This window comes from Ammospiza caudacuta, chromosome 18 (genome assembly GCF_027887145.1).
Source record: "Ammospiza caudacuta isolate bAmmCau1 chromosome 18, bAmmCau1.pri, whole genome shotgun sequence".
NCBI classification, from domain to species: domain Eukaryota; kingdom Metazoa; phylum Chordata; class Aves; order Passeriformes; family Passerellidae; genus Ammospiza; species Ammospiza caudacuta.
The window spans coordinates 10091884-10105952 of record NC_080610.1 but is presented as its reverse complement, the minus strand read 5'-3'; the positions used below and the strand labels follow the sequence as shown (position 1 = coordinate 10105952).

The following is a 14069-nucleotide window of genomic DNA, read 5'->3' as shown; positions in this document are numbered from 1 at the left end:
GGCTATGAAGAGGGATTCCCCCAGCCCACATTTCCAGGATTTAATGATACAAGGGACTGTAAGGATTTAAAATTTGTTTTCTGTTCCACTTTTACACCCCATGATTGTTTTTGTACTAAAACTGTGTCCATATTATGCAATCTGCTCCTTGTGCAGTGTGGGGCCCCAGGGTCTGTTTCCATCAAGTGGGAGAGAGGCGGCATTGAATTCTCATTAGCATGAGATAATTCTGAGCTACTTTGTCCAACTACCTGAGGGGCACGAGTGGATGGAAAGAAAGGAGGCAGCATTGAAAAACAAGCAGCCACACAGAGAAAGAGAGACCAAAGGAGCAGAACAGACAATCAGGAAAGAGATAACAGAGGTATAGAGGATACAGCAGACAAACCTCAGAACAGGATTCATTCTTGAGACCTTGAGGGTTTCAGAGTCTTCTCCCTGTGCATCTGAGTCCAGCCCTCCTTCCAATCATTAATCAGATTCTATTTACATTCACCTCTGTGTTCATTTCCTGAGGTCACTACTTCCAATTTTACTTTCACACATAACAAGCATAACACCTCTACAAGTCTTTACCCCACTGTCTTTCTACAGTCAGAGGGGATGTCAAAAGAAAGCTCTATGATCAACAAAGGTTAATTTCCCTACAAAACATAAGCCTCTCCTGCTTTTCCTCTGCATTAATTTCTGTCCAAACTAAAACATTTCCTTTACACTCTCACTTCATGTCACAGACAGGACACCTGGTTAGTTGTTCTTGCAGTTAAAAAGGCATCCATATTTTTCTTCCCCAAGTAATAGATTCTCTCCTTCTCATCTAGTTAGGCTTCTCCTATTAGGCAAGAAACTCCTCAAACCTTTAATGCTCCTCTTACTTTGAACATCCATTCTGAAAGGCATTTATGAGCTTTCCTGGGAGTTGCTAAGGTGCTTAAGAGGTCTGGTGTCCACAGCAGCGCTGAGCTCATAAGTCACTGGCACAGCTAGAGGAGAATGTGGAACATTAGGGCCTGGTGGAGCTGAGCCAGGAGAGGCGGAGGGAGGGAGAGGAAAGTGATGAAACAGAATGAGAAACGTTGGCAAGAGCAGGAGACAGAAGGTGGAGAAAAAGTCTAAAGACTTGCCAGAAAGAAAGGATTTAAGACTGGGAAAAAAGCTGGAGCAAGGTGGGAAAAGGGTATGAATTTTCAGCACAGACCTTGGACAGCTCAGGATGGTTTGGTCCTGGGCATTTGTCTCACACACTTCAGTGCCTCATCTCCACAAAACACTTCCTTTATTGCCAGTTCCATGTGCAAAAGATATCCAAACCTCCCAGACTGCCTTAGAGGGGATTTAATGAGTGCTGCTTGCATAGCACACCTGCCTGCCAGGGCTGAGAACTGAGCAAAGTCAAACACGTACCTCCCTCTGCGTCTCATTTTCATGCTTGCCAAGCTGGTGCCTGTCACACAACCAGCCTGGTTACATCTACACCTTCCTTAGCCCTGCTTTGGTTCTGCCAGGCAGAACTGACAGCAGATCTGTGTTTAGCCCATAGACTGTTGTGAAAGCACCTAGGGATAAATAGGGATGTGGCTGACAGTCAGGCCTCCACATCTAGACTCTAGAAAAAAATGTCAGTGCACCACAAGGTATGCAGAATGACAAAACTTTATGTAAAGATCTAAAAAAGCCATCTTAAGAAGTGTGAGAATTTGCCATATTTTCATGTAGAAACTGCCTTTGACATCTGACATGACAGGAAATGTTGCTCCGGTAAGATGGACAACAGGGCTGTGCCTAATTAAAACAGGCAGAGGGAATGGAAAGGGAGAGAAAGTAAGTTATAGCACACTGACACATCACTGCATCTTCCTGAAGAGATACTGAATAGGGATTAATGAGGAAAGAGAAAAATGAACCACATTTCCCTCAGCAATTATTTTTGCTGTGCTTCCAGCTGGAGACAGCCACAGGTAACCTGTTCAAATGAAAGCACCTACAATGCTACAGGGCACACCATGACACCAGCCTGGCTCTGAATGCAGCTTTCCAAAATCCCTTCCCACTTCTGCTGCAGCCCAGGGAACACCTCAGCACAACCCCAGAAGCAAAACACATTGACCCTCAAGTTAAAAAATGGCCTAGGGAGGAGATGGGAAGGAGGAGGCAAGGTGAAGGAGGAAAGTTAATGGACTGATTCAGTTTATACCAGGTCTGGTTTAACACTGAGGGTGCTCACTGCAGAGCACTGAGGGCTTGGCCCCCTGATCCATTATCCACAGCTCCATCCCCTGCAGGGATGGGCCAGGCTCATTTCAAGCAGCTGGTACTACCAGAGATCGTTTCCAAACTGACTTTACCAAAATTCCACCTCTCCTCTCAGGAAGTTCCTGGCAAAGCTTGGTTTGACACAGAATCAGAGCCATGTCCCATTCTGCTGCCCTGCCCCCAGATCAGAAAAATAACAGATATTATGAGTGGAAACAGGCAAGCACTTTTGTAGGAATGCAAAAAACCATCCTTAATAATCTCTGCAGCCTTTTTGACTGAAGATCGTTCGACTCTTATGAGCAAATCCCTCCACATTTCATTTGGCATGTGTTCAAGAAGCCCCAGTTCTAGCAATACTAATGCTTCTCTCTTATCTGTTTACTTCAACAGCATTTTTTTCTGCAGTTCCTAAATCTGGCACAATACTTCCCTGGCCCTCAAAATATAATCTTCATTCTCCTCCCTATCGCTTTGTAAACATTTATTTTTTCCCCCTCTAATGCCAGTAATCAGAAAAGCACACATTTTGAGGCTTGGAGACACCTGCCTGCATTGGCTAATCTTCCCAGAGCTCCTCTATGATTCTCAAAATCCTTCTTACTAGGCAATTTGCTTCTTCCCACTCAGCACCACAGCTGACCCTCCTTTCTGTCATATACCCCATTTTCTGTTCTTAACACCATCCTTAGCCCTGTGTGTGCAGGATATCACCCATCTGGTGAAGATTTTGTAAGCAAGATAATCACCTTATTTTTATATTAAAAAAGGCATTTCTATACAAGTAAAATCCCTTTAATAACTCCTTCCATTCTAACACTACACATGCATTGAAGATGTATCAGTTCATCAGAGCACTCAAACATTTTGGCACATGAACAACAAATTTGTAGTAGTCTCTTTTAGGTTATACATATGTTATTGATTATGTGTATTAAAGGGACAATTTATGAACAAAACTGGTGGCTGTATATTTATAGTTAAGAAAATGGAGCTGTGCAGAACATTCACAATGGAAATTTAAAATCCACCGAATTTAGACTCTGCTTTCATTTTGTAAAATCGATTGAGGCAAACACAAAGGTTCTCTCTTTAATTCTCTTGCTACAAAATATAGCACATCCATACCTTTCTGCTTTTGGAGAGAAAAATGCTTCTGCATTTAGAAATGTGCATTTCAGATTAACTGCACTATGAAGCTCAGTGTCTCAGCATAAATCCAAGTATTTCACAGATGCCCTTGTGAGGAAGAATGGCCCAAAATGAGCACTAGTCCATGATCTCTACTTACATATAAATATGAATACACAGATTTATGTACACAAACACACAGATGAGTTATCAAGATGGGGAGACAGAATGTGTGCATGGTGCTGCAGAAAGAGGGCATGCTTAATTCAAGGATATCAGCAAAAGAACAAGTTGAAATGTCTGTGACAAAGTCTGGCTTTGTGATGCGTCTCATGTTGGAGAGGATTACAATATTTGATTATTGATTTAAGAAAACTGAAAGTTCTTAGGTGGAGATATATGAAATAGCAGTATAAGACCCCTACCCTGTCCTCAAATTATTTTCACATGCTCATTTAGCAGTCAACAAAAGAGAAACACCTCTTATAAAAATAAAATTAACTAGTGATTGGCATTGCTAAAATTTATGCACAAAAGAGAAATGAAGCATCCCAGTTATATTTTACAGGAAATCATAGAGAAAGAAAGCATGTACTCTGCCATGTGAATTTCTCTAAATATCAGCATTGGTTTCCAAGTAAAAAGACCCTGCAAAGCCAAGATCTGACATGCAGAATTCAGTTGTGGCTTGACAGTGTTCAGCACAGCGTGACAACATACCACGAGACACTTCCAATGCCTTCTATTCTGTTTTACTGTAGTTGGAGACCTGCTTGCTGTTTGGGACCCAGAAGGGCTGAGCCCAGGCCATTTTAACAGCCCTGGCAGGGTGGGGAGGGCAGTGGGTGGGACAGGCTCCAGAGCCCTCTCGCTTCACAAGGCACAGCGACCCAAACTCCTTCTGACAAAGGAAATCAACACCACAGCCGGAGACGTGCCCCGGCTTGGCACAGAATCCCAAATGAACAAAAGGCCCCCTCCTGCCTGAAGATCACCCCTGAGCACTGTATCAAAGCTCACCTCATTTAATGCAAGCATCTGCAGAGGGTATTTTCCCCTCCAGGCCTTCCACGTCCTTCTCTAACATTTACTGTTTGAGATCAGTAGTCCATACAATTTATCGCACCTGTCAAGGCTAATTTATTCATGCGATCTGGCACTAATCAAAAAGACTGAGATCGATGTGCCAGCAAAGCCTGACATTTATTCATATTTTAAAGTCCTATTTGACCTTGAACTGCAGCTAACTGGAGCTGAACTGTCAGCGTGCCCCAGAGGCTCTGGCAGATGGGCTGCAGGAGCGGTGTCAGGGCAGCAGGGCCGGGGCCAGCAGCAGGACAGGAGGGCACAGACAGAGGGCAGGGAACACAGCACCACTCACAGCTCGGTGCTCACACACCCACCAGCCAGCCCAGCTCATGCACCAGGGCAGCTGATGCCTTCAGATTTTAGATTTTGTATTTTTCATAGCCTATACTGCATCAGTGCCCAGCTCTAAACTCCATGGAAAGTGTAGTTAATTGTCTTCACATTTTAGTTAGGCAAAACAATCCCTCTATGATCCAAGGACACCTCATAGCCTCAGGCCCTGAAAAGTATGGACAAAAGTGAATTGGGGAAGGAGCAAACCGGGGGAATGTGACTTCATTACCTGAAGCTGTAATTGGAGGATTAATGCCTGATATGCAAACAGACCACACTTATATCTAAAAATCTTGTGACCATTGTCCATCTTGGGTGTAGCCTCTGCAAGGCTTTTGGCTGCCCAGAGTGGATCTATTGAAGGCCTTTAATAAATACCCACTTTATCCTTCTAACTCATCTAGCCTCTGTTCTAGGCAGCCATTCCAAGGCATCCCACTTGAGACTGCACATTCCTGCAGTACAAGGGTTCAGGGGCCAGTGGATTTCTTGATGAGGGATAAGAAGGGAGGGAAGCAGGAATATGATATGTGTGTGCACAGGCAGGATATTCCACCCTTCCCCAGCTGCCACACCGGCCCCAAGGGCTGCTCTTGGCAAGGGGAGGGGAGGCAGAGTCAGAAAATGACACCACCTCTCCTCCCTGGGGGATCAGGGACAGTGGGGATCTGGCCACAGAAGATGTATCAGAAACTCTGCAAGCCACCAGGAATCTGCCAGCAGAACGTGGCAATACCAGCTGGAAACAGGAACAGGAAAAACAAATCTCAAGAGGATTTTTGAGTATGTTTTGCACTCCTACTCAGGCTTTGAATGTGCTTTGCACTCCTACTCAGACCCAGAACTTTGGACTCACTCATTCCTTCTCAAGTCCATCACCCTTGTCCTTTCTTCACTCAATCAGGCCCCACAGGAACACAGGAATTTCAAGTGCAGTTCCTATAATGCATGCAGGTGCTGTAACCTCCGGTAATCATTTCAGGCTTTCAATTCAGACCAATTAGTAGAGAAACACAATAAAGTTTGTTTTAAATAGTTTCAGCCTGACTCTGCCACCAGATGCTCTCAGACATCCCATGGGGACATCTTTGGAGCTTCTGCCTCAGTTTCCCTTGGTTAAATGAAACCAAACTCTCTTACCTACTTCCTCAGAGCATGCCAGGAATTACAGACAGGACCTGCTCTGAGGTTATTGAATCATTTGCTTTTCTTCTGATAGGAAGATATTTGTGCAAATTACATTCTCTCAGAGACACAGAGGAAATCTAAGTGGCATTTTAGGAAGAAATATTCAACCACAGTTTTACTAAAACACGTGAATAAATTATTTTATCACAGTCAAAACACTTGACTATGTGATATGCAGTTGCACCCAAAACAGATTTTGCAAATGGATTTTGTTGCTTCTCTGGGTTCTCCTTGGCTGCATTTCTCATGCTATAAATTCTGTATGTCATATTAAATATGATTTTTCAGTGAGATCTGCTTTTTCTAAGCCTAGACTACAAATAGAAATGACAGTTATGTCATTTTGTGTTTGTTTTCCCTTTCTTTTAAACAGCTAACACCTTTCCATTATGTTGAAAGAAAGCTACCAATGGAAAGCAATTGGCATTTTGACCAATGCTTTTGTGCACATTAAATATATGTCTAACACTGCCACGAAATCTAATCTGATATTCATGGAAGAGAAACAATGACATATGAGGATACAGAGGGAATTTATCTGTGTGAATCTAGACTGGCTGCAGCACGCCAGCAGTGAAATTGCACACAGAGCTGGGTTACAATAAACATGCTAATAAAACTTTTCAGCCAACCTGTTTCTCAATTTTTCTTGAGTAGAAAACAAAATTTAGGAGCATCTTGAAATTTTGTGGCTATAAGTATTTTAATGAATTTTTTTTTTCTGTCTGTGCTTGGCCAGATAAGGACCTGGTTCCCTGTTCTGGCTCTTTGGGGGAGAAGCACCAACTCACCTCTCAGTGCTGGCTAATCTGCTGCTCTTTCTACACAAAATGCCCTTTCAAGCACAGTGTTAAGCTGCCTTTTTTCCATGTGTTACACACAATGCAGATAATGATAAATTTGGCACCGAGGAGTGGACCTTTATCCAACAACACAGCTACATGAATTAATCCTCCCCTGCTCCTCAGCTCAGAGGTACCTGTCACACAGGTCAGCTCAACATGCTCTGCCTTATTCAGGTGACACTAGTGCAAGGATAATTATTAGCCAGTTAGAGATTTCTTTAGCAGACCAAAAATGGTACAGCAAGAAAATGTCACATCACCTTGCAAAGCCTTCCAGGCAGAATTAAAACAGAGCCAAGCAAACCCAGGCCCCAGAACTCTTAACCCTCCAAGCCTACAACTCTCAAAGATCAGCTCTGTTACCCTCATGCTCCCAAGACAAAAACTTTCACTTGCCAGTGGTGATGACTTCTGTGTTTAAAACCATAAATAATGGTGACCTGAACACTCCTGCAGGGGTAACACCTCAGCTGTGCATTTAAATATCTAAAACCCACCTCCAGACCTGCACTCAGCCCTAAGGCTGAAAAGCATTTCCCCAGTGAGCACATTAGCCCTGGTCACTGCAAAGGGGACAGTGTGGGCTGTGACCCACACATGCAGAACTTACCCAGGCTGCTGGGCTGGGGATGAGCACACAGGACACGGCTCCAAGCCAAATCTTTGCTCCAACTGCAGAAATCTGGGCTGAAAGGACTCCTCCCATCTTGAGAGCTCTTTATGTTTCCTAGAGATTCCTGATTAAACCTCTCACCCCCCCAAAAGAACAAGAACCAGCTGGGGAGCTACTCAAAAAGTCAATTAGGAAAGGGGCATCCCCTCTCTCCGGGAACAGCTGGTATCCTGGATCACTTTCACATCTTCCTTTCCTTTTGTGTGGAAAAAGGATGCTTTCCACAGAACTGGTTTTTTTTTTTTTTTTTTTTTTTTTTTTTAAGGATTTCTGAGAGAGATTCAAAATGGTACCAGAAAAACTCAAAGAAATCTTTTGCCAGGTGTGCTGGGGGCAAGCTAAAGACTGACTGTTGGGCACCTCTTGGTACAAAACAGCCCAAAAAGGCAAGCTTTCAGCAATCAGCATCAAAACTTAGAGTCCTACAGACCATTTGGAGTTCTGGACGAGCTGTTATTTTGCAACACAAAATATGTTGTATCAGAAAGTTTCTGAACAGCTGTAGCTCATCTCTAGTGTTTGGTTCAGACTCATCATTAGGCAAGTGAAACCTATTTCAATCTCAATTAACACCCTCCTCTTCATTTTCCCCCTCTCTCTCTCTCATCCAGCTCACACTTGCCTCTGAAGAGGAACACATTTTAGATTGAGATCAAACCTGCAGGAAAGGGGCTGAGAAGAAAGTGGCAAAGATTAAGGAAGCATTTTTTTTCCCCCCTCAGTTCTTTTGCTGTTGATCTCTATCTGAAATTTCCAGCCCTGTGCTTTGATAATGCCCTGGTACATGAAAGAGTTTGTAACATGAAATGTTACACTCGATGGAGCATGATGTGATACAGGAGCCAAATGGGCAGATGTTCTTTTCTGAGCCATTTCCAATGCTCCCACTTTGGAGAGGGTTTTTAAGGGTACTCACAAGCTCCAGTCCTGTACTGTGCTGGCAATTTCCTGCTACAGCACCACTCTGCTCTGTTCTGGTGAAACCATTGTTTCCCATGCAAGGTTAAAGTTATCCTTATTTTATTAAAAATAAAAATAATGAAGAAAATAAGAAAGAAAATAAAAGAGGACAGTATGGTGTGGGATCTCTGCACCTCCATCCTGAGGTGCTGAGATCCCACATCATGGTTCAAAGAAATTGCAGATAGGGAGGGATTTGGGTTCTGTCCCCAAAACCAGGATCATGCATCCCATAAAAACTACAATTAAAACTATATTAATAATCTGGCCAGAGGAAAACCCAAGTACTCTTAACTTCATCAGGGCTACATTTTAGCTGTTTGGCTGTGCTTGACACTGTTTACACATCCTGTTCTTTCATGCGGGGAAGACCCTTTACAGAGGAAACCCTCAGCTTTGCAATGTGGCTGAGGTCAGACATTTGAACCTGTCCCCAGTGCTGGTTATCACTGCAATCAGCCTGTCCTCACCTGCCTTCCCACCTTCTCCCTGGACCTGTTTTGGGGTGGGGATCTGGCAGAGTCCCAGCTGTGAGCACAGATATTGCCCATGGAGCTGGCCCCTGCACACTCTGGCCATGGACAACCCCAGGGGTGTCTCTTTTTTGGTGTTTTCTTGGTTACTCTGGGTGGTTTTGGACACTCCAGGGCTGGGGTTTAACACCTGCAGGGGCTCCTTCCCTTGCCACAAATTTTTTCTCCATTTCCAGACAGAACGTGTGACTGCTGGACACAAACTTTGGCCATGGGCAGCCACCGGTGGTGCCTCTGGGTGGGTTTTGGTGACTCTGGGTGGGTTTTGGTGACGCTGGGTGGGTTTTGGTGACTCTGGGTGACTGCTGGACACAAATGCCAAGCCTGATCCCATCCTGCTTGAACCTGTGCAGCTGCAGTGGAATCAGGAGATGCTGAAGCTGGGATGTGCTGAGGGCCTGGCTCATTACTTCTGCACACCAGCACAGAACCAGCAGCTCCAGTTCCTGCTCTGAAAAGGGAAGGGAGCTGGGAATTCATGGAATGCAGGCACCACAACTTCAATCCTTTCATGACTTCTTCATGCTTGGCTCCACGAGCTTAGCTAGCATTCCTTTACCTCAGGAAATACCTCTGAAAGTGCTAAATTAAACTGGAGATGGGGAAAGGGGACACCTTTACTCACACACCTTATCTGGAGGGTCAGACCTGGGAGATTTATCACTGAGATCTCTGCAGCCTCAGCACTGGGGCAACTTCCAATAACAGCAGATTGCATCACTTACCAGGATTTTGCTTAGGCAGTGTAGAACTGCTCAGAAACGTTTTAATAGCATTTAACTTCATGCTGAAAATGCTGATTTATTACACTCCAGTGTGAATAGGCATGTCTAAGGACAGAGCACGCCACTTTTTCAGATGTCAGCAACTGTGGGGTTTTGTTAACACAGTTCAAGTGATTAAATGTCTTTGAACTAAAAGGCTTTAAGACTTTTAAGTCAAAACTGAATTAATTTATACTAAAAATTATAGCTTGGGAAAGGTCCAAATAAAAATGAAGTATTTTCAGATTCACCATAATAAGACACTTTGATTAACCTCTATTTTTTGTGGAATTTTCACTTATATTTTACCACAGCACATGTGAAAAAATGCTGGAACTTTGAGTAACTCCCCAGAACTGAGTTTCTATTTAGCTCTAAGACTAGGGACCTGGCCTCATGAATCACACAGGGCAAAAAGCATTGTCCAGAATTCAGAATTAAAGTTTGCTATACATAAACCTTGTGACATTTTTATTACAGCACACCAGTCTGGAATCTGCATTTAAAACACTGACTGCTCAGAGGAATCTAAATCTCTTTAGCTAAAGGTAATAAAATGAGGTCAAAAATTCGCTACTCAACACTCTACCATTAGCATTTCTGCTCAGAAAAAATGTAGTTCATCTATTTTTAAAGAAAGTAAAGGCAGGGCATACAACAGAAGTTGGGAAAGTATAATGATGTGCTTGTGTATGGAAGCCCATTAGGTAATGAGCTTCATTTCCTCATCAAGAGATTTTGGTGCATCTACATCAGGATTTTTTTTACAGTACTTGTGTAAGGCAGAAGTGGGGCTGCATTTCTGTTGACACAACCCATGGTTTCAGCTTGGCCTCCACCACCAACTAAAGCACAGCAGCAGAGAGCACACAGGGTCTGGGCTGGATCCTGGCTGGGATCAGCTCCTTTCAGTCCTGAGGAGCTGTGCTCCCAGAGACATTCCACTGACAGCGCCACAAAACTGGCCAAAGGTACCTGGGACACCCCTGCTGGTGTGACTCAGTGCTGCTGAGATAAAGCAGCCTCATAAAAGGAGTTTTACTCGCAGTTATCAACGTGGCAACAGATTTTTTAAAATGTAATTTGTTTGGATTCTTAATGGCGGAAGCAGAACTTAATTTCTGCTGCAGCATCCTTGAAAATAAATGCTTGATCTCTTTCCACCCACCATTACAGCTGATGGGCACAAAGTGAAAAGAACAGCAATTCATTCACCTTATCACTGGAGCACCAGAGGAAGAGAGGGATCCTTAGTGCAATGATTAATGACTCACTATAAAAAGATGCATCATAAACTGCTTGTATTAGGTTAAATCATAAACTAGGCTTTTAATGTTTATATGATCCCTTTCTAAATAATTAAGTGTGTCTGTAGCTCGCAGCAGGAATGGAACTCACATGATGCTTGCACAGCAATGCAGCTTCTTACAGGGTCATAATTTGGGACCCTCACTTAAAGGGACCCCTGTGTGCCTCCACATTCAAGCACTGCTTGAATTTCTCTTCCTATTGGGACATCTCTCTGTACTCAGAGAGACCATTTGATGTTCAGGAGCAGCAAAGATGATCTACCCTGAATTTAGAGTGTCTTCTTGAGCCTGTGCTCATGAAGGGCAGCTCATCCACAGAGGAGTCTGCCAGGACTGGATGCTGTCATTTCCTGTGTTTAGGTGCTAATAATAACTCCCATCAGCCTCAGTAGCTGGTTGGAGAACAGTGAGACAACAGCACCATTTGTCCTAACAGAATTCCCCCAATTTATCCACCTTGTGGTGAAACTGCCACCTTTAAAAAACACAGTGCAAGGTGACAGTATGTAAGTGTCCATCCATTTCCTCACTATCACAAACCTGCAAATGTGTCCATTTCCCCTTTATTTCCCAGAACAGCTGGTGCTTTTTCTCAACCACACCAGAATCTCCCTCTCTTGGCAAACAGACATTGGCTTCAGTGTGAAGTCACCCCATCAGGAAAATGTTGCAGCTCTAACCACTCTAACCACCATTATTTACTCAAAAAATAATAGGACTTTAGAAAAGAGCTGCAGACCGCTAAATACTTTCCATAGGCATAGCAGGAAACCCCAGTCTGTTGCTGCACTGCTTGTTCATACTCAATACAGAAAATCTCTTAGGTTAATTATTTAAATATTTCCATCTATGGAATTTAGAAAAGGGCAAAGCCAACAGTAGAATACTCAAGGTCATGATTTTTTAATAAACAATAGATTTCATGGGAATTAGCTGGGTTATAAAACAGTATCCTCCCAAATCAGCTCATTAGTTTCACTGAGTTTCCCTATTTCATTTTATTAAAACAATTTAAACAAGGGTTCACTAGATGCAATGTAATCTATTTCAGACACTCCAAGCCTAATCCCTTTTCTCTTAGCAGTTACATGATAATAGTTTTCAAAAAATTAGAAAAGGATTATTGTCACAGCTGTTTCAAATAGGGACTGTTTTCAGCCAAGCATGGGCCACCACCTTCCCTACATCTTATTATTTATTATTATATTAATTTTTGTTCTTTACTTATTCATTCATGTATTCCTTCCTTTTTCTATCTTTCATTGCTTCACACTCGGTCAACAGCACCCCTCTGTGCAGGTGGGGGGCAGGCACCAAATATCCCTGCATGGGTCATTGCACCAGGCCTTAGGAAAGAAGTGATTTTTTTGCAATTTACTTGAAGGTTCTGGAGTTAAAAAAACCCCCAACTTGGTAAATTCACGGTGGTTTTATAAATAGCCTAGAGAGAAGGGAGAAGGTTCCTGTGCATTTTCACACTGCTAGTTTCTGACAGCTCTGAAAGACTCACAGGAGGGGATCACACGTAGGATTTGCAAATTAGGAGGCAGACACTGTATATTCCTTGCCAGGCTGGAAACACAGAGTAACAGGCCTGTGCTATGGACGCACAGCTTATTCACAACAAACTCATACTCTTGTATTTTCATAAAACCTTTTCCAAACAGTGGGGTTAGCTTTTCTTATAGGGCAAAAAAAGCCCCCAACCAAAATAAAACCCAAAGAAAAAGAGCTGTTTCCTAGATCCAAGCTTTCTGGAGGCTTTAAGAGGTTCCCTATCCCTGAAAACCCATCCTCACTCATCTCAAATCCTTGTCTCTTCAAGCAAGTGCCATTTCATAATCCTATTAAAACCTTTGCCTCTGTTTACCAGGAGCTCTAATCGTACTCAGCAAGTCCTCCTGGCCTAAGGAAGAGCGACAGCTTTCAGATTTCTTGGGAGCCTTATTCATCAACCACGCCAGGGTTTTGCCAGAGTGTTCAATCTATTCTGGGAGCAGCCATGTGGAAAAAGCTTCAAACAGCTCAAAGCCCTGCACAATGATAAAGGAAAGCTCACACAATCCTGGTAATAGCCTGACCCTCTTAAGGAAAATTGGATGATTTGTGGTAGCAGTTTTTCTGTCCCCTCTGTGTATTCTGAACCTTAAAGTATAAGCAGTGTATTCACACAGTCCCTTTACAAACCCATCCCTCTTGCAATGCTGGAATAACAAATACACACCCACATGTGAAAATAAACTCCTGCTGCAGTGACCTTCCTCCTCAGTCCAATGGTGAGAAGGAGTCTGTAGCCATTTCAGAAAAAAGAAGAGCCAGATATAAAGAACGGACTAATTTTATGTTCAGTGTTTCACCATAAGCAGAATATATGCTTTAATGAGCACATTACATGCACCAGGGACATGGTACTGGGGAGCAGGGGATAAAGAGTAAAGGGAAAATAATTAAACAGTCAGCTTTATAATGAGGAAACTCTGTTCATGCAACATTAAGTGGCCTAATTTTCAGATGCTAAGCAAAGACAAGTTCCTTGGGCTTCAGGAGGACTTGCTGGCAAGCATCACCTTGAAACCAAGGGCAAGGGATCACAGGTATCAAACCTCCTTCAGGTCCAGGCCACAGGGACTGATATTCCAAAGTCATCTGTTCACCATGACCTGTCCAACAGGATTGAATACCTGCACCCTGTATTCTTATTCTACAAGGAGGTTCCTCAGAGTTGTAAAATATCCCAGCATTCATAATGTGTGCATGATAAACATTACAAGTGACTTCTACCAGCCTGGCCTTAGTTTTCTGTAGGTGTTGCATCTGTCAGAGCACAAATGTACAAATGTACAACCTCAGCCCAGGGCAATGAGCACATGGAGACTCAGAGAGGCTGTTTGCACCAGGAAAGAGACTGGGAAAAGGGAAAACCTTTCTCACTGGGCTCAAACACTGACAGGGTGAGCCAATAAAGTGTATTCAGTTCTCTCAAGGCTCAC

At 43.3% G+C, this 14069-nt stretch overlaps 1 protein-coding gene across 1 annotated transcript in view; it reads right to left on the bottom strand.

Annotated features, from left to right (window-relative positions):
• GALNT9 (polypeptide N-acetylgalactosaminyltransferase 9) overlaps positions 1-14069 on the bottom strand; it is a 130450-nt gene that overhangs the window by 49871 nt on the left and 66510 nt on the right. The window lies entirely within an intron of this gene.